The 12,784-nt window shown below is 39.6% G+C and overlaps 1 long non-coding RNA gene across 1 annotated transcript; it reads right to left on the bottom strand.

The window, feature by feature from the left end:
• Positions 1 to 8,403: 8,403 nt before the first annotated feature.
• LOC106018310 (uncharacterized) lies at positions 8,404 to 12,062 on the bottom strand. Its single transcript, XR_001192327.5, has 4 exons — positions 11,842 to 12,062; positions 11,083 to 11,588; positions 10,511 to 10,679; positions 8,404 to 10,036 (listed from the first exon to the last, which is right to left on the bottom strand). It is a non-coding gene; the product is annotated as an uncharacterized lncRNA (long non-coding RNA).
• Between the last annotated feature and the right edge of the window lie 722 nt (positions 12,063 to 12,784).

Below are 12,784 nucleotides of genomic sequence, written 5' to 3'. Positions count from 1 at the left end.
AAGCCAGAGAGGCATTGCTCCGTCAGCAGTGCTGGCAGAACAAGTGGGAAGAAGATCTGGGTGCATGGCCCCGTGTTGCCCCTCCACTGATGGTCCATGAACACAACTCTGTGAATATGAACAAGCACCTGCTCATTTAAATAAAAGGGAGAAGATTTGTTATGTTAGACCACTTTATGAACTATGCGGTATTTAACCTTTGTAAAGGTTACATGGAAGGTAAAAGTGGCTGCACTCTGATACATTAAATGCGAATCATGAGTAGCTTTTCTCAAACTTTGTTTTGTACTAGTCTGGCAGTGAGTAAATATCTATTTTCAGTTTGCAATACGAGGTGCTGCTGGAATGAAATTTAGCTGGAATGATATGCACAACATCATTCTGGTCTGCTAGATCCACGATACAATTTTTACATGTTATTTCTTTCCTACTTTTGGATGCACGGGTGAATGACATGCAGTAAATATTAAGTCTATCCTGTCCAGACACAGATTTGGAAGCAGGCTGAGAAGGACTATACCTCCTCTTTTCCTCCTCTGTTATTACTACTGCTTGTGACTGCATCAGCTCCACATCCCCACCTTTCTTCTCACACCTGTGTCAGTGCTACAGATATCCCTGAGCTCTGAATCTTTTATTTTTTGGCCAGGACACCTGATACAGCAGGTTGAATATGTAATACATCTTGAAATAACACCTACTTAATGCAATGCAGAATGCCAGAAAAAAAATCTGTGTTATTAAAACATCTTTCAATTTCAGAGAAATTTTCTCAAAGGTGGGTGTATTTCTCCCCTGTCTGGCTGCAGGAACATTTTGATGTAAGCTTCTGTGATCTGTTTATCACATCATATTCATGCTGAACCGAATATAAATGATATACTCGCACTTTTTTTTTTTTCTTTTTTTTTTTTTTTTCCCAAGTTTTTTGAGTCTGAACAACCTATATGACAAGGAAATCAGCAAAGCCCTGAAGTGCTGAGACTTCTATCACAAGCCAGAGGTAGGTTAGGACTGAATTTCACCAGTGTTATGCTGGCTCTCCACCCCCATCACCAAAGAGGATGAAAAATATTAGAGGTCTGAAGGAAGGAAGGAAGGAAGCAGACACTAGAAAGAACAAAAACAGCCTAGAAGGGAAAAGCACCACCACACCAATTTCTCCTGTCCTTTGCTTGATTCTCAATCAACTGGTAGTTAAGTGGTTCTTCCATCAAGACACTGTGATTAAAGCCAAATATATGGCACTGGCGCTATTCACCCACAAACTACTCACCCTGCTCCTGACTGTTACAGAGACAGTAAGCCAAAAAGACAGTTCCCCCCTTCCATTAAGTTAAAGATGTAAACAACATCTCTGCTGTCAGTGCATTATGATGAAAAATCAAATGCCTTTCTAAGATTTACATGCCCCGTTTATTCTAGACACATAAGGTATGCAATAGAAATAAAATGCACAGAAGAACTCTACTTCTCATTATGCTTTTATTTCAGAATGTCTAACATAATTGTAAAGTCTGTTGAGTTTCTGGAAATATTATCACAAATTTTAAGTGATCCTTGGAAAGAAATTCTGTCACTGTTTGAACAGAAAATACAAAGAGCTGCTGTGTAACATTTCAGAGCTCTAGCATTTATCTGAGCTGTAGCTAGGAAATCGAACCACCCCAAAGTCTCAGCCTCCCTAAATACAACAGAGAGAGCTCCACAATGCATGAGTTTGTTTTTGAGGTGCCCACAGGCACACCTGGTAAGGCAGCCAGCTACAGTAACAGTATCCACCAATATGTGCTAGATTAATTTTAAAGAATTTTGGGGGATATTTTAACTGGCTTCATATATTGAGGGATTTTTTTGTTTGTGTGTGTGTCCAATGGTGTTTTGTAGATTGTCTGATTTTTTTTTTTTTTTTTCTGGAGATCTTAATCTGCAGATATTAATCTAATAAATTGATCTGTTAATTAATACCTTTTATACCAAACACTGAAAACTGTAATACAAAATCCAAGGGCAAGATTCAAGGTGGTGAGAACTGACTCATATCATTCTGACCAAGACAACCTTCAACATCTAAACTGTGGATGACCTGGACTTCACTTCAAGTCTCTCTGCTTGCGTAGACAGTAGGAGGAGAATAAGATTTGCCTGCTTTTGAGGCTCCTGATTTAGACATAGCTATCAAAATTCTTAAATATGTTCACTGATTCTATTTTAAAAACATTTACAGAAGGTATGATAATCCATCGCTTGAAAAGAAATTAAATTTATCATGGAATTTTGTTTATAAGTACAGTCACTGATTGCACAGGATTGAAATCACTGTGATTAGGGATTTAAACATGCATTTATTTACTTTGGGTGTTACAGTTGCAATAACTTAACATACAATGTTACAGAAAAAGCAAGTAGCATAGACATATTGATACAAATATAGATGTGGGTATATATATAGGTAATGAAAGTAGGTAAAATACATTTTGGAGACAGATCAATATTTTTTGCTGTCTTAAAACAGAATAACAATAGGGTCCTTTAATGCGATTAAGAGGAAATCACCACTTTTTCACTTGGAATGCTGTGACAAAATGTCACAAGCCTAAAAACAATTCATAGAGGGCAGAACATTTACCAAAAATAAAATATTTGTCAGAGATAAAGTGCCAGACTCAGTTGGCCTGAGCTTGGTCCAATTGGGAAATCCCAATATTTCCTGTTGGATATGTAGTTTAAATTCTTCACAGATGTCTTGCCAGCTTATTAAAGAAAGGAAATGGGAGGTGAGATTTACAGAGTGGAGACTATGCACAGGTATATAGGAACTAAAATATCCTACAGCTTACCCACCATAGCAATTTAATTTGAAAAATGCAGTTTTTAATCAAATAGAACAGCAGCTAGATTTATAGGTGGTGTGGAATGCTCTTAAGATTTGAAAGACATTCAAAGTTCATTGGGACAACACCCTGCTTTTATTTTTTTTTTTCTCATGGAAAAGTGCAATTGACTTTAAATGAGTTCTTTGGCTGAGAAAATAACTTTTTAAGATTTTATGTACAGCAATAAAGAAGAAATAGCTTTAGGCAGATCATATGGCAAGAACAAACAAACAAACTGTATTGCAATACCAAAAAAAAAAAAAAAAAAGTTTTAAAAGTAGCAGAGAAATGAGATATAGTTCATCAATTAATATCCAGCAGTTATATGAGAACTTCATCAGAAAATTACTTTAAAACAAGGGGTTGAAGGAATCTAAGAATCTCAAGGCAAGAATCAGGTTTCTGGTCTTGTGCATGTGCATGCACATTCTCCATGACAGCTAGCTGTCCCAAATGGTGACGCTCAGTGTGATACACGGGGTGGAGATCCGGTGGCAACTGCTTCTTCCTCTGCCATACTGTCACAACATGAGATCAATTGGAAGAATTCAATATGAGCATTCATTAGAAGAACCCAGAGTTCTTCATTTTGAGTTAAAGCATGGAGAGACCAGGAAAATGTGATGGTGAGAGGTTTTGTTGTAACAAGCTTTGGGTTCCGTCGCTAGTTCAGTCACAGACCTGGTGAAGGAAAGCAACTTTTTGTCTCTTTCTTAATTTCTGCTTGAAAAAACAAACAAACAAACAAACAAAATTTATTTCCTTAGCTGTTTTGCAAAGACGTGAGGAAGATTTCATTCTGAGGCAGATTAACAAATCTTCTAAAGTTTTTAGAGGGCAAAATTATATTTGAAAATGTTGTTTACTTTCATGTCTTTTGGTGTTTACAGGTAGAATTTCAGAGGCAGAGACATCTAAATTAGTCTAAATTAGGTAGCAAAGGACCAGAAAGAATGAAAGAAAGGATAAGTGTTTTTGTAGATTGGCGTAGGAAATATAAGAACTAGGTTGCATATTGGGGAAAAAGAAAAAAAAAAGAAAAAAAAAAAGAAAAGAAAAAGAAAAAAATATATCTAACAAGCATATAAATTAAAGTACTCCCTTTAGAAACATTCATAAATGACAGCAACAAAAACCTTTAATAACTGTAAATCTTGCATGATTCATCTGGAAAATTTCTGTTCAATATTTCTGCCTCCCTTTATGCCCTTGAGTAATAGAACATTTTTAATTTTTATGTTTTAATTGAAAAGGCTTCTTTGAAACTATTTTTTTTCTTTTTTTTTTAGGTTTTTGCTTCATTTCATTCCATTCCATTTTCCTCCTTCGTGAATATATTCTGGCTTTGCTTCTGTTCCTTCCAAACTGTTGTCCTGGTTCCATATGATAAGGCTGGTATCAACCCAACAGTGTCTTCAAGAGCCTCCCAGGAGATTGTCAAAGCAGAGCTACACTGTGCAGATGATGGGGTTTCCTGACTCCTCATAGAGTTGAAAGGATTGCCATTTATCCTTTCACCCTTTGATAGTCACTTCCTCATTTTCTTTGCTAATGCATTAAAACTGAAGGAATTATCAGGAACTGTGCAGTAAAGGGCTGTATGATAATTTATTTTTATATAAATGCACACACATACACTGCCTCCTTTGTTTTTAATGCCAGACTGATCCTATAAGCTCAAAGCATATCTGAAGTGCTTTCCAAAGTCTACAAGCTGTCTTCTTTCTGAACAGCATGTTTCATATAATTAAGACACAAATGGTTTTGCTCCAAAGTTATTATGACTACTATGTACATCGTATCTGAATAAAACCCACAAAAGCAAAAACTGCAGAGTTCCCAGGCATAGACATATATGTGTTAACTGTTGACAGTCACCTTATTATTCACAGAGCTGCTGGTCTGTGGGGCATACCTGGTAGTCCACATACCTTGAACAAGCTTTCTGCACTTGCTTTCCTGTTCCTTATTCCTTTCAAGCTCGAACGCAAGAGAAAAAATAGCACAGGGAGCTGTGAGAAAGCTTTTACTGGATCTGATTAAACTCATAGGTGTGAAATATCAAATAGATCTGATCCATTTGATCACATAGGACTTTTTTTTTTTTTTCAGATTTATGTGTTTTGATAGGTGGACAAGAATGGTACAGGGTATAATTTGTACAGGGCATAATTTGTATAGACTTTGGAAGTGGAGGGAAAATGCCAGAGAGCAGAGAGAAACACAGACAAGTATCTTGTTGAAGCTGAGAGAACAAATAAATCAGCATGAGGAAGTGTCTTTGGACTAGCCACCAAGCGTGGTGTTGCAGCAGCCTGGTGTGTTACCATCTGGGAGAGTTCAAACAGGCTGTAAATCCCAGGCCCTCCAGGCTGTGGGAAGCTGGCTTGGAGAATGACTTGTTTTGTTTCTTGGGAGGTAGAGCAGGGGCTGGCTAGCTGATGCTGTAAGCATTCCCTGCTGGCCGATCAACATCAGACAGAAGAGTTTTCTTAACCTCTAGCCAAAGATAAGGCCAAAATGACAAAACTGTTCAGAAGAGAGAGAAAGAGTTTGCTGAAATAAATGAGAGAACTGACAGAAGAATTTCGTGCTAGCTACAGAGGACAACACCTACAGGCAAAGGAACAAAGATTTTTAACTTGATTGATGCTGGGCTATGTTGGACAGTGTAAGTCCTAAGGACAGCATTTTTAAAGGAACCTAGATTTTTGTGCCAAAGTGAAAAGGGCACACTGTGCAGCTCCATGTAGGTTTCACAGCGCCTAAAAAAATCTAGCATCTAGCCCAGCAGGGCAAATCTGTGAAGGGGCTGGGCACAAAGACAAACAATGTGGATCCTTGGGCAGTATGAAGAATAATTCATACTAATTGTGTCTAAGGATGGAATAGGCAATGTAGATCCATGCAAATGCATTCAGCTGGTGACTGCCCCGGGGTAGCCATTAGCAGCCTTAGCCACCACGAACCAAGACAGTCCATGCACAGCTTCCTTTTGAAGTCTGGCCACTGCCAATTCAGGAATGCCAGAGCCATCAAACCAGGAAGAGTGCAAGAAAACGCACACAAGTTAGGCTTGATATGATGCCAATATTCATTGCAAGGTCTTCTTTTAGCTCTGTATCTCATTCAGAGTGTATTTGCTAAATTCATTTAATCTGTGCTCTCTGTATCTTTTAAGTCATGTTAAATTCTTCATGCTTCCACCAGAAATCAAAATCTGGATTCTGAAGTCATTTTAATTCTGATACTGTGACTTAAAGCTCTTTTTTTTTTTTTTCTCTTTCTTTCTTTTTTTTTTTTTTTTCCTCTGGCAGCTTCAGATTTTCACTAGACTAGGAAAATTAACCTCATACATAGATTAAAGTATCTGGAAAGCTGTTATCTAGTTTTTCCCTTGATTCTCAGATCTCATAGGAAAGCAGCGATCATCTGTTCAGGATGAATTACTTGTCTCTGCAGGAGAGCAACTCAAGCAGCACTGTGTGAAATGGAGTCCTTTTCAATCCATCAGAGATCCTCACTCAGGTCTATCTTTCATCTGAGTGCGTTCTTCTACCAAGTCATTTCCCATTACGTGACCTGCTTATTAGGAGGTGTTGTGGCAGAGCAGAGATGTCAGAAGAAATTCGGAGAGGCAGGGATGCAGCAGGCTGAGTGTGACAGCCAGCATCACTCCACGGGAAGGTGGACATCAGTCACCGTGCAGCTGGAAGAGCTGTACAGCACCAGAAGATGACCAGCAATAACACATAACAAATAAGGGGGAGGCTGTGAGCAGATAGAGAGCTTTCCATGAATCTTTCTGACTTGCATCCACTTCTGCCGTGTGCTTGTCTTGCACTGATAGCACCTCATTGGGAGAGGGGACTTAATGTGAAGGACCACACAAGTGAATCCAAATGAAGCAGCAACATTGCGAAGCTGAATGTATGCAATGACCCCACCACAGCCCACCTGGCTGTTTCTGGATTGAAATGTTTTGAATGAGTAGTTTATGCTGCACACAGGGAAGTGTGCAAACAAAATTAGGTTCAAAATAAACATCCCAGCCTCCCCACACTGTTGTTCACAGTATTGTTGTCCACATTGCTGCCCAAGTGCTAAATGCTCGGTACTGCATCTTTGTTACTGGCTTTCTGACAAAGACAGCTTGTGAAAATGAACTGAAAATACTGAGTAGTTGTGACATAGGTAGTTTGAAAGCTTAGGTGCTTTTCTGTAAATGGCATAGTTTGCTGCTAATACAGTAATGGACACTGTCAGCTACAGAACCAGAGCAGACCTGCACTCTTATTCGAAAAAAGAACAGGGAGTGCATAGTCAGTCTCTAGAGCTGATGGTTTTACCAGGTTTCTTGCAGTCCTGCCTGATAGGTTGCATCACATTAGCAATACGATGTCCATCACCATCCATAACAGTTTAGATACTTTTTTGTGCTAGACTACAAGACTGAGATCCTCAGAAATCCTGCTTGATGATTCCTTCCCTTTCCGAGGCAGGAGGAGGATGTCTGTGCACCGCTTCTTGTAGGGCTTATGGAGCCAGAAGTCCCAGGCAGGAGCCCCCCACCCAAAACAGTGTGACGGTACCCACTGGCAAGCAGAGAGTGGAAATCTGCTGTCAAAATCTGCGGTGTCAACAGGGTGTAGGCCCTGCCTGGGGTCTGGTCTCCTGCTGGTGATGATCCTAGGAGCAGAGTGCCGATGTCCATCTGGCTGTGCGCAGAGGGGCAGCAAGCACCCCCACCCGTGAGGACAGGAATCAGTGCTCTGGTTTGCTAATGGGTGCTTCCCGAAACGCCCCGTAGGATCTGCCTTGGTGTAATCAGCTCCAGATTTAGGAACGACTGCTTTTTCATGTTGAAACAAATGCATTCTCTGTACTGGGAACAAGCAGGTTAGGGATAAGGAAATCAGATTAGGAAAACAGGTAGCAGAGCAGAAAGAGCACATTGATCGAATCAGCAAATCCGCAGCGAACTCATGATTACAGCCGGGCTGCCCGCTGCGTGGCTGCCCAGACATCCCACCCGCTCTGGGGATTTGCAGGGTTTGCAAACAAGCGTCAGCTTCATACAGGGATGTGGAAGCAGAAGCTGCCAGATGGGAGCAAGGTGTTCTGATGGGACCATCCTGGCACTGCTGGGACTAATTTGTCCAAGCTTAGGGCCTGCTTTCCAGAATCAGTTTCCCTATGCATTTCTTAGCACTACTAGGGCCAATTCCCTGCATCATTGCCTCTACTGTCTTATCTATGTGATTTCTAAGTCCAGATGAGATGCTGAGTGCACACAGTCAACTCCTTGGCTGAACTGCTGCTGCTTCGCCCTAATCTCTGATGTTAAAGTGATGCAAATTATTCCTTGAGAGTAATTTAACTTCTACTTTCTCATGCAGTAATCACTACTATGTTCTGATAGAAAAAACAAACAAACAAACAAACACACACACAAAAAAAACAAATAAGTAAATATCTTTTACCCTATGATCTGCGTTCATAGTATTTGTTATGGGCATAACAGGAATACACCATAAGTGCAGTAATTTATTATTATGTTTCTAGCAATAGCTGTGCTGCATTTCCTGGGCTACAGGGCTGTAAAAAGCATCACTTCATAAAAGGAGAGCATGGTCAACAGTAATGGCTAGGTTTTCAGACAGAAACATGCTTCTCAAGCTAACAACAAGCCTTTAACTCCAGGCTTTTTTCTGACTGCCAGCTCCAAGGCTTGGCTGATAACAGAGATGGTAAATATTCCACATTTTCATTATTAACTTGCAAGTATTTCTACCCTGCAATTAAGTGTCTCGCATGCATGCTTTTAAAGGAGATAATTGTGAAGTCTTTAATATCTGCTCCGGCATTTTATTTTTTTCAGTTTTGTTTTCCATATTGTTTTGAATTATTTGGGAACTCATACTTGCAGAGTTTTGGTTTTCTTTATAACCCCAGGAATATTTGTAATTTAGCTTCGTTCTGGAAGGAAACTGTTTACATAGGCTGATTGGCAATAAGCACTTCACTGCCCCTACTCTTGTGACATCTCTCCATCAGTTTTGCCCGCTGACACCTTCCTGCCAACACAGATCCAGATCTGCCAGGATGCTGCACTGTGCCTCCTGCTTCCTTTGATTATTATTTCTCTTACAACATGATTTTCTTGTTTTCTGCATCATTTCCACTGTATCTTCCTGCCAGTCTTCCTTATGCTACCTTACTGCTTTAAGGGTTTGCCACTTTCAGGTTTCAGTGGGCTTGATTATAGCATGAAAAACTTCCCCCCCTCTCAGACTGTCCTGGTGCTTGCTGCCAAAAGGGATTTTAAGGCAAAAAGCTGGCAACCTGTGGCAGGTGATGGAGAGGTGGCCATCCATTCCAACTGGATTGGGAGCAAACTCCATAGCAAAAGTGTTTCCATAAATGCTTTAGTTTAAGTGTTGGGTTTATAGCCAGCTCATAAATTTCTAATTATAAATAGAAACTGATTTTTTTCCCTCCAGTCTAAATGGCACCTGAATGAATTTTAAATTATACAACCCCATCAAATTACAAAGCTAATTAAAGTGAGGCATTGAGGTTTTAAGCATGCTACTTTTTTTTTTTTTTTTTTTTTTTTTTTCAGTGTTGTTAATGACAGTACATTAACTGGCTTCTAAGATGACACAAGAGCATTTTCCATATTTATTTTATGTCACTTTGCTAGCTCATGAAATGCTGCTGTGGTAGTCTCCTTTGGATGAGTGTCTTCTGCACTTATCAAAACAACATTCACACAAATTGCAGTAATTCTGTCAAAATACTGAATTAATAGCTTGCATAAACTATCTTTTCTGTACTGCAAATGCACATAGGCACTAAGTTTTTATTCTGATTTGAACAGCATATTTCATGGAAGAATGAGGCTGTGCAGGTTATCAGAAAATTGCTGTGTGACCTGATGTAAATGCAGTAGGGATGTTGTCTCTGATGTTCTCTCTGACCAGCTGATCTCCCTTTTCCCTTCATTTCTGGTTATGTTTTGACTTGGATACATAACTTTTGGTGAGTAGGTGAGTGAAACTATGGCAATGATTTTGTTACCCCCTGCTTCCCATCTAGGTAAGCCTTGATCCTCCAGTTCGCTCTTGTGAAGATGGGTCCCCAAACTCGTCATATTCCTGGGGAAAAAGAGATAAAATCCATACAAGGCTTTATGCAACCAGTAATTTTAATCACATCATAAACACTGGAACACTACAGTTTGCTATCTATTTTTCTGAACACTGAGTAATGTAGTTATATGCGATTCAGTAGTAGAGTAACAGAGAACATAAACACCCTATTGGAAACCCTGTGCATCTTACCTTAGCACAAAGATTTTAGAATTTATTTTCTCTGAAGCTGGATAAAATATGGGAGATGAGACATTTCTGTGAGTAGTTGAAAATGTAAGATCATAATCATTGCATGCTGGGCTCACCTTTGGGGGAAGCCAGTACACTTCATACCGAAGCCTGCACAGCATCTACATGGCGTCAAATTTGCAGGCTTAGAGGGGGTAATACAGTGGCATGACTTCTGTTCTGTTCAGCAGAAGTTTGACAGAGTGCAGGCAGAAAGATAAGGCCTGGAAGAGATGATAATTCATTAACCTTGCCCCGCCAGCCGTTCCTGTCGGTAAACAAGACCTTGCTTCTCTTTAAACTTAACGAGGAGGACAGTCTGAGTTTGTTTCTGTCTGTGCATTACATACGACTTTATTGTGCTGATTTCCAGTTGTCCTTGGCAAAGACAAAAAGCTATTCAGGGACCTTTTCTGACCTGGAAGAAATGACTGCAGCTAAGTGGAGAAAGTACCTTATTTCCTACCTGCTCAACTGCAAAAGGGATCAAACACCACTAACACTTTTAAAACAGAAATTGCCATAAAGGCCAATAGAGCAAAACAAAACAAAATGCACAAAAACTTCCCCCAGCCTTGCTTTGTTGCACTGAAGCCAGAGTGGAAGACAGTACAAAATACAAGTCTCGTATTTTCTTCCCTTACAAAATTTTAAGCACATAAAATGTTTATATTTAACAGAATTCAGGAAGTGTTTGCACTTCGGACCTGTCAGCCATTGCAAACAAACTAAGAGCAATGCCCTAGGAGTGCAGTTTTACTGCTTTTTCCCTTTCCCTATCCACTTTCCCACAAACACAGTTTCTCACCAACTTCACCCACCTTGTTTGCTCCTGAAAACATGTCAGCACTATAGCCTGTAATGTAATCCTTGGAAAATATCAAATATCCGAAAACTGAAAGCTCTGCACAGCCCAAGTCTCAAAAATCATCCAATTACTTAGGAAACGCCAAGTATTTCAAATCGCAGATCAAACCCTCTTCAAAAAGTTGGCACACAACCAAAACCACTGCAAACATAAGAACAGAGAACGTGTCTTATTCAGGAATGACAAAACTGCAGCAGCACTTAGCAGGAATAATGGCTCAATTAATCATCGGGGTAAGGCGGCTGGCTCATGGAACAGGCAGCTGAAAACTGTTTACAAGAATATAATGCCCCCAACAATCAGCTAGTCATCAACAAAGGGCACCAGCCACATGTTGCAGCAGTCAGTCACAAATTTCTAACCCAATGATGAAACAAGAAATATGTCTTTAAGACTACTTTCCTTTATTTGGAGGGAACAACTGTTGATGGAAAGACTTCGTGGTCATCAGGACAGCACCTGTGTGAAATAAAATAAAGTAAGAAAAATGAAAGAAAAAAAAAAAAGTTAAATAATCTGTACAAAATACATCTCTTCCTTCAGTTAATGTGATCTCCATGCACTCACTGGGCCTTTCTGAAACCCACTCAATCATGTGTCTTTTTTGCTCAGAATAGAGTTGGTCTCAGCATTATGTTTCAACAGTGAATCTGGTATCTGTTTGAAAGGCCTAATGTTTTCCTTCAAATTGTTATTCCTTGGGTATTCTCACCTTGCTTTTTCTTGCTCTTTGTGCTCTGGTCCTGCTGGCAATCTCCCATCTGGCCTTCTCCTCCTCCCACTTCTTTCTCTATTTAGTAAAGGTTTCTCACCACTGAGTCCAAGAAAAATCTATGTAAAGCAGGTTAACAGTGGTGAAGTCCTCAGAGAACCTGAGAAAAAAAAATATTACTTTATCTCAAGTTAAAGAAAGTTGTACCAGTCGGAATTTCCTTGCTTTATGAGCACTGTTCTGGTCATGGTGCAAAGGTTTATTAAGAAAAAAAAAATCTTCCAGCATCATCCAAAGGTCATCCAGGCTGAGTTAATTTAATAATCACCTTTGGGAAATTTAATCTATTAACAGATTATTTTACTGAAAAGCCTTCATCCTTGTCTCTCCGAGGTTTCTTTTTGAGTTCTCTGCATGATAATTCTACAAAAGAAAACTAGAGTAAAAAATATGCCGTACGTGTCGACAGATCATGCATTATACATGGCAAAAAATAACATTAAATTATGTTATCTTTCCTTAACTGAAGGAGTGTTATTCTATCATGGGGCAAGAGACTGCTTAATTCCAAATTAAGAGAACCTTTTTAGTGCAAATGTGTTTTCCATCTACAGCTGGTCTTTATCAATCTAACTGAAGCCAAACCGCATAACCCTGTACAGACCTGCAAATTTGGTTTGAATAATTAACTGCAGCAGAGGATGACCCTGTGTTACAGTGACTGCAGTCACGAAGTGAAAAAGTTCATAATAATAATTCATAAACAGTTTAGGGAGATTTGATTTCCTGCCAGGGCTGCGCATGGAGAGGAGACGAGGCTCTGAGTTCCCTGTGCCAGCCTCACAACCGTGGAAATTGGGTCAGGACAGCACTCAGAAGAGCACTCTGAGACAGGACCTGCTATTCTTGAAACTGTGTCTCTCATGCATATTGCAGGTAAACA

This window comes from Anas platyrhynchos, chromosome Z (genome assembly GCF_047663525.1).
Source record: "Anas platyrhynchos isolate ZD024472 breed Pekin duck chromosome Z, IASCAAS_PekinDuck_T2T, whole genome shotgun sequence".
Taxonomy (NCBI): Eukaryota; Metazoa; Chordata; class Aves; order Anseriformes; family Anatidae; genus Anas; species Anas platyrhynchos.
Note: the sequence above shows the minus strand (reverse complement) of the source record. Positions and strands in the feature narration are given on the sequence as shown.